The following is a 12,766-nucleotide window of genomic DNA, read 5'->3' as shown; positions in this document are numbered from 1 at the left end:
CTGTTTACTCTGGAACATTTTATAGAAATTTTTCCTGCTCACATACTAGTATTAAGCTATACCAGTTTTCCCTACAACTACACAGCCATTTTTATTTAAATGTGAAAGCATACCAGAAACAGAATTGCTCACAATGTAATTAATTTTGTTTTCATTACTTTTAACAATATATTTCTCTTCCTACTAAAGATCTGTTACTACAGTTCATCCTGTATTAATTACATTACTCTTGCTTAAAAATGCAAGCTTTGGGAACTAGAAATGTGACTGAACAATAAGAACACTGGATATTCAAGGCTAGGAACTTAATTTCTTAACTTCTGCATCAGCCTAGATTAGATGGACAAAAATAGAACTTCCAATCCATGGAACACACTGAAGCACATAAGCTTCTTTCATTCAAATCTTCCCAGCATATCATGCGCTGTCAGATCCCAATGACAAAACACAAACATTCAACCTGCTTTGACAATTTGTTGGTCTTTCTAATGCCAGTGGTTTTTTGTTTGTTTGTTTGTTTTTAAAAAACAAACACCAAAACATTGTTCAAAGTGAAATAGTACCTTGGAGGATATACTGTATGTACAATCCTTGCCTCAAAGACTTTGTTTTAATTGTAAGGTAACTACGCGGTTACATTATGATATTGTTTGAAATACATCACTCTTTAGTCATTCTGACTTGCTTCAGCTAGCAAGTCAATACTCCTTTCAACATCTTACCAACAGAAACACACATTTATCTCTTCCAAGCTATCTATATAGTTACTCAGGGTTATGGACTCATCTTCAACTCTGGCACAGCCTTTCTGTAAGCAGAAATCAATGAATGATTTCTGAAGCTTCTTTTTTCCCCCATTCTAAATAACTTTCAAAATGAATTTCTAAAACATGCCCAAAATTTAAGACCACCAACACAAACAATGCTATTATTTCAAAGTAGTATTTTAAAGCTGTATTAATTTATATATCCCTGACATTAACAACCAGCTCTGCATTGTTCTGAGTAGTTCTATGAAAACTTTGAGAGATTAAGTACCAAATTAAGTAATTTGCTAAAAAGCCTCCTGATTTAAAGCTAACTGATATCATCTGTAGGCTTTATCCAAACAATAGAAAAATACATATTGCAAAGCAAAGTATGGATACAGAACTGAAGGATGTATGCAGCACTTATTACATACACTGAAGATCAAATGTAATGAAAATGAACTAAAAAAACTTTACTAAGTCCACAATATTTTTGATAGCATATTTTTTGAAAGAACAATGAAAAGTCGAAGCAACACACTGAATAAAAAGACACTTTGTCCCAAGGGAAAGTACTGGATCTGTCAATTACATCTTTGCAGGAACAAGATGTACTCAGTGGAAAGCACCACATTACGATAAGAGATAACAAACAGTATTCTCTACTCCTATTCCTTTGTGTATTTGAAACAGCAGGTATCTCTATGCCTCCTGATAGAATATTTCTAATTGGGCTACCCACATTTTGCAGCATAACTGCATTTTGATTTATGGAGCCAAAGTAAACAATATGCTTCACCAATAAAAATTCCTTGCAAAGGTAGCTTTTTCCATTTCATTTATGTGAATACAAAAAAAAAAAAACCAAACAAAAAAACTTTTTTAAAAATTAACATTACTGTGGGAACTATGTGATACAGGTATGAAAATGTAAGCACACAACAATACTTTCTGTACTGAAACTACAGGAAAATTTACAGAAACTTTCCTTCCTAGGAAACAGATTGAATCGCTTTGCATTTATCCAGGTAGCTCAAAGAACTTCCAGTCTGATAAATGGAAATGATCAACAGGGCTAATTTGCTGGATTGTTTCACAAGTGCAGTTACTGAGGATATTTCATTCACAATACTCAGTGCTAATAGAGGGCACAGACAGCGTTTGCTATGCATCAGCTGACAGACTGTAATAAGGTGATGGATGTAATAAACAGCAAAGGACCCCTCATCAAAAGACCACAGAACCTGATACACTGATGGTACCAGTACTGTTAGCATGTGAGTTTCATCTTGTTTAACTTTCAAGGCTTCTATTTTCCATAAGTGGAACAGTCACTAGCCCACTAGGCCTAGGCAGTTAAACTTTCCCTCACCCTTAAGGGAGCATCTAATTTTATCCATCTGACTGCTCAATTTGAGCAGCTACCCTACCTGCACTGCACTGATGCCTTATTGCATCATCTTGTCTTTCAGCTCCATGGCATTCTGTCTTGCTTCTTTCTACCTCTCATTACCATTTCTGATATTATGTTTGCTCTGGCAAATCAACTTCTGGTGACAACAGAAAGACTAAAATCACATTTGTCCTGTTCAAACCTCAACAACTGTCAAGTAAAAATTCACCATATTAGACACATAACCAAGTTGGAATTGCTTGTTGCCTACATTTCTCGATAAAACCACAGTCTCATTTACAGCACCCAGCAGTATTCGGTATCTAGAAAGGAGAATGTTCATGAACACTAAATGAACCAAGTGAACAAAACATTCACATAAGACTTTCCTTTTTGTTGAGACACCTATTCAGTTTTTTCACTTGACATACTACAGAATTACATCAACCATGACTCCTACAAAACTAAAGTTTCACACCAGAGCAGCCATGTTAAACTTATTTACTATCAAAACAATAAGCAGCTTTCTCCTTCCAATCAAGCAGAGATGCTTCCTCTGAAGAAATAATTTTCTAGGAACTGCTTCACAACAGATCCCCCACCTTCCTTCCCAAGCTGGGAGCTTTTTTAAAAAAAAATAAAAAATAAAATCTGTCAGTTGGGATCCTTGCCACCTGTGCTAATTCATCTTCCCCAAGAGCTATCATTTCAGAACCCAAAAAACACATGCATGCCGTCATTAGGAGGATTTTCTTCTCTGTTCATCATTCTACTGTTGAATAACATTCCACTGTAATAAAGCAGGGATTATTTTACATCCATCTGTAATATGTTATCAGTGACATTCATCATAGCTACCTTCTACTACTAAAGGTCCTGTAACACGTGGGTCATGAAACAGAATCCCTAAATTTACCAGTTCCCTTTGGAATAGTTTCTTAGAACCCTTATTTCTTGGGAATTAAGAGGAAAGAATGAGTGAAGTTAATTTGGCAACAGCAAGTAACCCCATGATGAACTTGTGCACTCTGAGTCACAAAAGCAATTGGTATCAAGTGCAGACTGATAGAAGGAGGATGAATGTAGTAAACCATGTTGTGGATCAAGCACAACTGCAAGCACTGGAATGCCTTGTGGTAAATACATCCTTTCTGAAGGCATTATCATCGCGGGATTTACCCCACGTCTGGATCATGTTGCCATAGATCTGCATCACCTTTCAAGAGCTTGTAAAACACAGGAGCAAATTAAGTGAATAAAATACATTTCCAAAGAGATTTGATCCTAAAGCTCACAAGGAAGTCAATAGAATCATATTTAGGCATGAAACAATGTCAATTAGTACCTAGTAGCATTTCCTAAATTTTTAATACAGAAACCACCTTCCATCTGCAAATGTCATTAGGTGCGTGTACATCTGCACCTTAAAACACCAAAAAAACTGCAACATTGAAATACTTGGGATAAGTAACATTCAGTATCAGTTACATAGTATTTAGTAGAAGAGTGAGGTCTGCAGATCAGCAGAGAGTATTTGAAACACGGCTACACTAGACTGCTTGGGGCTGCAACCTGGATCTGCCTTCCTGTAAGTGAAGATGAGAAACATTGTTTAAAATGCATTATCCTCTGTTCTGCCAGTCAAATATTCAGGTGCTTGCAACTACAGTCAATTACTTTCTTTAGTGTTTTCTTCTTTTCTTTACCAAAATTCCTCACCCTATTCTTCAATCTAGTGCTCCTAATTACCTCCCTTCTCATCTGGAGCCTGTATGCAAGCTACCATTTTATTTACAAAAGAAGTCAACCAACAGGTGTGAATTCCAGACCAGCCACTGAGCTGAAATCTTTATAGGTGAATAAAATACATCCAAGATCAAGACTGTTTTTAAAATAGAACAGGACATAAAACGAGTGAAGCGGATAAGGAAGATATGAAAAGCACAGCATTAAGCTGGCCTTTGTTATTCAGTGTTTCCTAGGGACCCACAATGCACACAGCAAAGAGTTGCTACTGACTACGGAAATGAGCCATGGCAAGTTTTTAACATGCTTTGTTATGCTTTAATAGTAAAACCCATTAAACTATAAAAACATAACGACGCTCATAAAAACTTGACACTCCTCACTAAAACCAGGACCATTGGAAGCTGCCCCTGCTCCAGCCCAGCCCTGCTGAGCCACTTTACTAGCTCTCTGACTCCTGGTTCTGGACATGGTGGCACCGTGGCTGCTTTCAGCTCCTAAGGAAGGAGCCTGACCCACCAAAAACAAAGTAAAGGCTTAAAGCTTCGTTTGACTACAAACTTTTACTGCCTGCTGCAGCTCTTTTCAATTTCAGAACATATTGCTTCATGGCTTCCCAGCTGTCTCACTGGGAACAGCAGAATCTCAGAGATAAGACCTTGGTGGAGCCTGAATTTTTCTATACAATATCTACTTGTTTAATCTGCACCACTTCATTAGAGCATATCTACTTCTCCAGTGGGGCACTGGGAGATACTAAGGTGCTGGCAACAAGGGTCTAATTCAAAAGTTCTTGTTCTAGCACATCTGCCCTAACATATATTCTACATCACCTTAGCACTGGAATACCATCCAATGATTCCTCAGGTATGGAAGAAAATTTGTTCGCAGTTCTTATGTATCAGTACAAGTCATGTGGTCTTTCATTTGTGGAAAAAAAAGTACAGTGTCTTGGAAATTAACCTTGCACATACAGCAAAAGCTGGTAACTGTTCCAGCAGCCATTCGTAACTCTAAATTATTCTACTCCCTCAAATAGAACCCTGAAGACCTTCCATCTCCTGAAACCCCCAGAAGGTAATGTTCTGTCACAGAACTGCAGCTGAAAACTTCAAACTGATTTTGAAATAACCAGACAAGTCAGATATCCATCTGATGGGATCAGCAGTTGCCAATTTACTTTGCAGTTCACTTAATTTACTGTTACTTACCTACTTCTACATACAACAAGTTACCTGTTTACTTAATATTCTTTTCATCTCAGCCACAGGCAATTTGTTCTCCTCTTCACAGTCCTTCTTTAGAAGTAAGTGGTGACAGATCAAGACAGCTGAATTATTGAAGTCAGATTTAACTTACTGGAGCTACACAGATGCTGAGAACTTAAACTAAAATTTGATAAAAGAAGATACTGATCTTCCTGAAAAAAACAAGCTTACAGAGAATTTAGAGACACTCATTATGGAGCCTGCAGGAATCACACCACATTTAGTGTGTAACACTTCCTCCTGTTGCCATGTTACATCAAGAAATTATGAAATATAAATCAAACTTGTAAATTCAAACTTTTGTGCTTTGCCAAATTTGTTAGCCAGTTTGCTCTGGATCTCTCCATTCCTTTATAAATGCAAGACTAAATTAGACTTTGTCCATCTACAAAATTATGCGTAAGAAATAACGTTGGGAAGAACATCAGTAGGCCATCCATTCCATTCTCCTGTTGCATGTCAAGTTCACTTCCACCTAGCCATTCACCACAGATGCTCACTTTTCATGTCTGTAACAAGCTTCAGTCCGTAAGAGTTCACATATATTCTAGTGCTTCAAGGTCTTTGAGTAAAAACATTCTGCTAGCCTTCTCAATGAAAGCATATCTGATACAGCTATTCCTCACTTATTCCACAAATGTTATATTTACAAGATATCAGACATTCCATGGAATGCAAGACTTGAACACTGGACAAAAAAAAAATGTTAATAATTAACGCATGCAAACAGTCTCAATGTAGCTTTCCATTTTAAGAAGAATTTCAAGTAAAATCAATTTCTCTTTGCATATCTTATTGGTGGACCCTAGGGATAAAACTGTTGACTTTTTATGCCTATGTCTCGCAAATGTAATTTTTACACCTACTTGAGAGCAGTACGATAATTTACTGTGTTCTAATCAAAAGTTAATCATCCATATTTCTGTATACCCTACCCATCCCAACCAGGAATGAGACACAGCAGGGGCAGGGGATTCAAGATACCTTGCAGAAACTTACTAGTGCTGTGCACAAGATGGATGTAGCTCTTTACAGAAATCACTAGCATTTTAAAAAGCTATGAATATACTATACCACTGTGGGTACATAAAGCAACTACCATGCCATTAGATCAGTGCCCCTTTTAACCCAATCCCACCTAACCCATCAGTTACTGATAGCAGATTTCTAGGCTCTGTTTGATTCTTGTACCACTGACTTGTTGATACTCTGAAAAATGGTATTGGAAGAAAAACGTTCAGAGTAGAAATGTATACAAATGTCATACAATTATTCCTCTAACCACTGAAGAAACCTCTAGCACAGATCTTGAGAGGATCCTAAAGGTGAAAGAAGGAGTTTTGAATTCATAAAATATGCAATGAATACATCTTAGTTTACTTAGATATATAACTAATTAAAAGGCAACAGTGCAACATAAGATTCATAACTGAAAATAGAGATGAGAACTATTATGATCTCATTTAGAATCATGTTCTTATTTTCTCCACTCACACTTCAGCCCATTCAGTGTTGTAACTCAAATCTACCTAATAGCTTCAGAGTTATATAATGTTCATAAAAATTTAGTGAGAGTGAAGAACAAAGCATTTTATTTCAAAGTTTAATTTCGTAATTAAGAAGGAATATGAACTTTGGTGGAGTCTCAACTGATTATTTTTGTGGTTGCTGTTCTGGTACAGTCCCTTTCTGAGAAAAGAGATCAATCACAGCAAGTATTTAACAGTGACAGGGCTAAATTCATCTTGGGTGCAACTCCCAAGTTAACATAGTTAACTTTCATTTTGGCCTGTAACTTCATTTAACTGGAAAAACAGAAAACATTCCTTCAGTATTCTTCCTACAACAAACAGAATACCCATGCAAAACCAAGCAACACAACAGTGATCTGCCAAGTCAATTTTAATGTGTGAATTCTTGATACTACCAGGTATTCTGTCTATGAATATCAGAATAAGATCCCTACTCCAGCATGTGATAACTTGAAAAGAATAAAAAGTATTGAATATACAACAGGGATAATAATGAGTAACTCTTTCAAATGGATTAGCTGAATAGCAAATGCCTTAGGTTTCCTCAAGAAGAGTTGAGAGGGGTTGGCCTTTCCCTTCAAAAGTAATGAATCTGAGGTAATAAAAAATGAACATGAATTAAGGAAATATGCAAAAAAAGTGAAGAAATCTAGACAAACTATTTTATATTTGTAGTGTGGAAAAAAGAATACTAGTGCAAAGCTAGACAATTGCAATTCTAAGGGGACACACACACTTCTAGCAGTAGAACAAAGAACACATGCTCCAAACAAGACTACAGGCCAGGTAAAGCACTGCTACTGCATCTCAAAAAAAGGGAAACTGAACATACAACATGCTGTATTGTCCATAGTTATAAAACAGATGACTGATAAGCTTCTATTGAGAGGAGATCCCACAGCTATCTGTCACAGTTAATACAGCTAAAATCGGAGTCAAGCTTTTGTACTTTCATAGCTGCCTTCATTCATTCCTGCAACACTGCTTCTTCTGAAAGGGCATGAGAACTCATTTGTGCATTGACTCCATGCTGCAGTTCCAAATCTGCAGAGGAACCAAAGCCCAACAAGTTTTAAATGTAAATAACACATGCATTTTAAACATCAATGATGATACAGTTCTTGTTTGGTGTTCTCCATCACTTGTTGAGAAGTCTTCATGGATCCCTACAGCAGCATTATAGTTCAAAAGGAGATCCTCAAGCACCAAGATTATCTCATTGTCATAGAGTCTCCCAACAGCACTCTAGAGAATTCTGCCAAAGCTATCATTACAGTCTCCCCAGGTCTGAGAAAACTATGAACACACAAACTGGAAAAGCTGGTGCTACCAAACAGTGCTACTTACTGGAAAAATACTACAGGACCTTAAGAGATCCTAACATCTTAAGGACACAACAGTGCCCGATGCCCGAGAGAGCCATGGGTTAGCTTTGACTCAGGGACACGCTTGCCATCTACTGGTCAGGAGCAGCTCATCATGCTTTAAAGACTTCCCCCAGCACGTGGCTAGCCTAGTCCACCATGAGCAGAAACCCTTCTCTACTATCAGCTCAATTCATCCTCTTGACTGCAGCATTACTCAGACTAAGAAAATCCTGGAGAGATCCCAATCCAATCTGCAAGAAGTTCTTTGCAAACCCAGATGTAGCCATTGATTGTTTTCAGCTGCTATTGCCTCCTCCTAAATTACACCTATCACAACCTCCCTTCCACCTCACCAGCCCAGCCTTTCCACCAGTTTCTCCAAATTCCACTTGTAAACAGGACTGTGGAGATGCAAATCGCAGCTGGCCATCACAGAACAGACGCTTCCTATAATGGTACACTGAAGCCTTATCCAGACTGCCTACCCCATCTCCCATTCCTGCCAGTTCTCCCAACACACCAGTGTTTACTTTGGCAACTGCTCAGCAGGTGTTGATCTCACTCCGAATTGTACCAGGCTGAGCACTGAACTCAGTGAGAGCCTTTGCTTCCTAGGAAACAAACTAAGTAAAAGGACAGAACATTAAAAGCTCTGTAGGCTGCTGGCTAGAACATAAAGACTGGCTCCTAGAGCTGCTTGAAATATTTCCTCAAAATTGCTTTTGAGCAGGAAATTGGATTTATCTTCCCCCCATGCACACACACTTTTCCACCTGAAAGTCTATTTTTACTAGAACAACGATCTGAGTGCTTAGACTGCCTTCTGTGCTCTCCTTCTTCTGGATGGCCTGTAGCTTTCCAACCCAGAGAAGAAGACCACACGTACCCCAGGAAGCACAGCAACCTGGCACTTGAGATACATCCTTTTACATTAAGGAGATCTCTCCAGAAACGTGAATTACTTCAGCTCAGAGTTCCAATACAGCAATACCAACGTGGTTTTCAGCTTGCATAAGATACCACCAGAATTTCCACAGGGAGAATTTTCTTCCATTTCTTAATGGGAAGAAATACAGTGTAACAATCAGAAAGATCAGTGCTGCAGAGTGGTAATACAGAATGTAATAGCAGACAAACTAGCACAAATGGAAAGGTGTTACAAAGGAAAAGTGCTCACCCATCTCTGAAAACTTAGACTCACAGGGAAAACTCCACAAGGAAGGGACCTCCAATCAGAAATCCTTCCCCACTGGCAATCAGTCCTTAAATGAGGATTAAGAGAGGCACAGCCAGGCTCCACCCCTTCCACACAGCTAAATTGCCTTCACCTGTGCTCCCAAGGCTGACTGGTCCTTTCCCCAGGTGCTCAATCAGTGGTTCCGGCCCTGACTCAGCAGTTACCATACATATATACTCTTTCTCTCCCTACCTGTTTGTGGTAGTTCATAGATTACTGAAAAGTTGAAATTGCTTGCTTTAAAATAAATCATCGTCTTCATTACAGTCCAGTTCCTTGTAACATCACAGAACTACCTTTTTAGCTGACGCTTCTGCTAAATTAAACTACCAAGATGAAGGGACTGCATTTAGTAACTTACACCTGGGGAAAATCTTTCAGCAGATCCCAGCAGCTGTGAGTGCAAAAACAAAATTAGCTTGTCTGCTAACAGTGGACCACAAGGCAGAAACAAAAGACTAGGACTCCAAACAGATAAACATAAAATAAGCACAGCATTTTATAACACCTTTCAAATATGAACAAACATACTTAAAAATCCCAGTGGAAAAAAAAAAAAAAAAAAGAAAAGAAACAAAAAACAAACAATTGTGATACTTTCATTACTCGTAGAAATAAAATATTGGAATGTCAATACTTGTTACTTACAAACTGTGTAAAGGGAAACTATAATTAAATTTACAAAATGCTAATCCTGAGGCTGAATGGCACCAAGTGTCATCATATTCCAACAGAAGTAGAAAAAATGCAAGGTGCTCTCTACCTCACACAGCCAGCCTCTTACATGGAAATTCAGCTTCCACACATCTTAGCTAAATTACCTTTGTTATCAGTTAAAAGCTATAGACAGGCCAAGCACATAGACGTAAGTACACCTTCGGACACATACTGAATGGTGCTCTCAGTTATGATGTCAGTCTCAGTTTCTCCCCTGGTGACTACAGAGGCATCATAAATTAACTACTCAGATACAATGTCAGCAATGTAAGCATTAAAACAGCCTACAACAATGCTGCTACTTACAATTAATAATAGCTCCCTGATATAGGGCTTTTGCCAGATGTCTCTTGCCATTTATAAGGCCTGAAGGTATCCTGGTAAGCACGTCAAGACAGCATATGTATTAGTGAATACAGATTAATTTATCAAAGAATAGAGAAAACCCCACACTCCCCACAAATAGACCATTCTAGAGATGGCCTAGCGCAGCCCAACAGTACCTGAACTGGGAAAGCACAGCAGGGCAGCAACAGCCACAGATACCACAGATGCTCCAGAATGAGCAAAGCAGAGTCAACTTCAAGGTCCATCCAGAAAATCCAAAGAGTAGCTCATGAGCAATATCAGAGATAGGAGATCTTCAGATTAACACATGAATGAAAACAGAACTCTGAGGTTGTGAGGTCTGGTTTTAGATAGTGCTCCTGGCCATGTGCCTAAGAAGCCCAGGTGAGGCTGCTCAGGGCAATCAAGGTCTATCAGTGCACTCAACACCTGATAAAACTAACTATGGAGCTGATCTTTATAGTTGTTTATATTCATTCATCTTGTTTGTTGTATATCTGAACAGACAACGTTGGTGAAAGCACTCAAAAACTACACAAAGTGGACAGTCCTTAGGTATGAACTACTGCCTTGTCTGGAGTCAGTACATTTCACACTTGCATTTGTCTATCCTCACATAACACATCTGAGGTAAAGGTGATCAGAACCATTTCACACGTGCAAAGGCACAGTGTATTTTCTTCTATTTCTCATTAAAGCCTAGCCTGATTTCCTGTACTGAAACATTCTAGCAGCAAAGAACACCAGAAGATGATGGGAACTGAGTCTGTACATCTTGGTTCCTAATTTCTTACCTTTTGTGATTATACACCATAAACAGTGTGATAGTATAGGAATAGAGGCAGTTCTTGCTCCTTAGCAAGATGGACAAAATAATTTTCTGTCACTAAGAGGAAGGATGGGAAACCTGGCAGGAGAGAAGGTTGTTCTTATCAGAGACCAGAAGAAGAGTGTGGATCCAGAACAGAAATCAAAGGTGGAAGCTTGTTCTTGAGTGATGGAATGGACTGAGATGACTGTTACTCAAGAGGCAAAGCTTTCCATGCCAACAGCAGGCACTGCGCTATGTGCCCAAAGTCTTCTCTCTAAGTTATGAGCCTTCCAGGGCTCTGTATGAGCTCTGATGATCTTACTTGACCTAACACCTAAATAGTACTAATGCTGCTTTGTTTCTTTTCTGGGAAATGAAGATAATTTCAGTACTGCAAAAACAAACAAACAAACAAAACATACAAACAAACAACAACAAAAAAAACAACAACCCCAAACCCTGAACATACAAAAGCATTTTTTACTGACCATATATCATTCCTGTCACACCATGTGATTTTGGAAGGAATGTGAAAAGGGTTTTACAGTTCTGCCATCAGTTTCTAAGAAAACCTGCAGCCTGCTGCATTTTATCCAGTTAATTTCTAATTAATATACTACATACTTAAGAAATGGTGCTGTATGGTCCCAGCTAACTGTGCAGCATTACACATAGCACAATGTTTTTATGAGTGAAAAATGAATGAGCTGTCCTACAATAAGTAGCAGACAGAAAATTGGACTGAAGCCCAAATTCAGTAATAATTTATGTTTCATCAACTTCCCTGGAGTTCCAACCTTTATTATCCCTGCTACCAACTTTACTACTACAAGAGTCAGGCAAAATTATTTTAATCTAGATTTTAAAGTTCTAACTCTGAAACAAGTTAATACACTATTTTGCCATAGAACAAGAAGATTCCCTTCCTGGTGCTGCATATCCTCCAACATATTCCCTATGTATTTCTTATATCTATGTTGTATGACAAAAGAGGCATGGATCACAATAGTTCCTTTGTACAGATGTATTTAATTCCACAAGAAATCTCACAACAAAAAAAAAAAAGAAAAAAAAAGAAAAAGAAAAAAAGAAAAAAAAAAGGAAGAAAGAAAGCAAGAAAGCACTTACTTATGGTATGTAACACTATTTATATTGTGATGATTTTAGCAGGAAGCTTAGATCTGCAATTTAAAATCTTGAATGCACTGCTCTGACTATAGGGAGACTTTCTCCCAAGTCCTGGCTTGCAAAGCTTTGACTTGAGCTATTTAAGAAGAAGAAGAAAAAACGAGAGTCTACTTGGCAAGAGCTTTAATTAGCAGAAATTTCCACGCTAGGAATATTATTCTGCATGAGCAGAAATTGCATAGCTCTTGCCTCTAGATGCCTTAGAGATGCCATTGATTGACCATATTCAGAACAGGGGAATTATGTGACCCAGTGCTAATTTGAATTCCTTTACCAAACACATTTTTATTTCATCATCTCAGCTGCATAAAAGAGTCAAAGTACCAGAGCTTTAAAGACTCAGAATTCCTGCTGTTCTGCAATAAAATAAGGCAAGAAATATTAGACATCCCTGGTTGATTCTTTAATTC

Source organism: Coturnix japonica, chromosome 6, assembly GCF_001577835.2.
Source record: "Coturnix japonica isolate 7356 chromosome 6, Coturnix japonica 2.1, whole genome shotgun sequence".
Classification (NCBI taxonomy): domain Eukaryota; kingdom Metazoa; phylum Chordata; class Aves; order Galliformes; family Phasianidae; genus Coturnix; species Coturnix japonica.
This window is presented reverse-complemented; position numbering follows the sequence as displayed.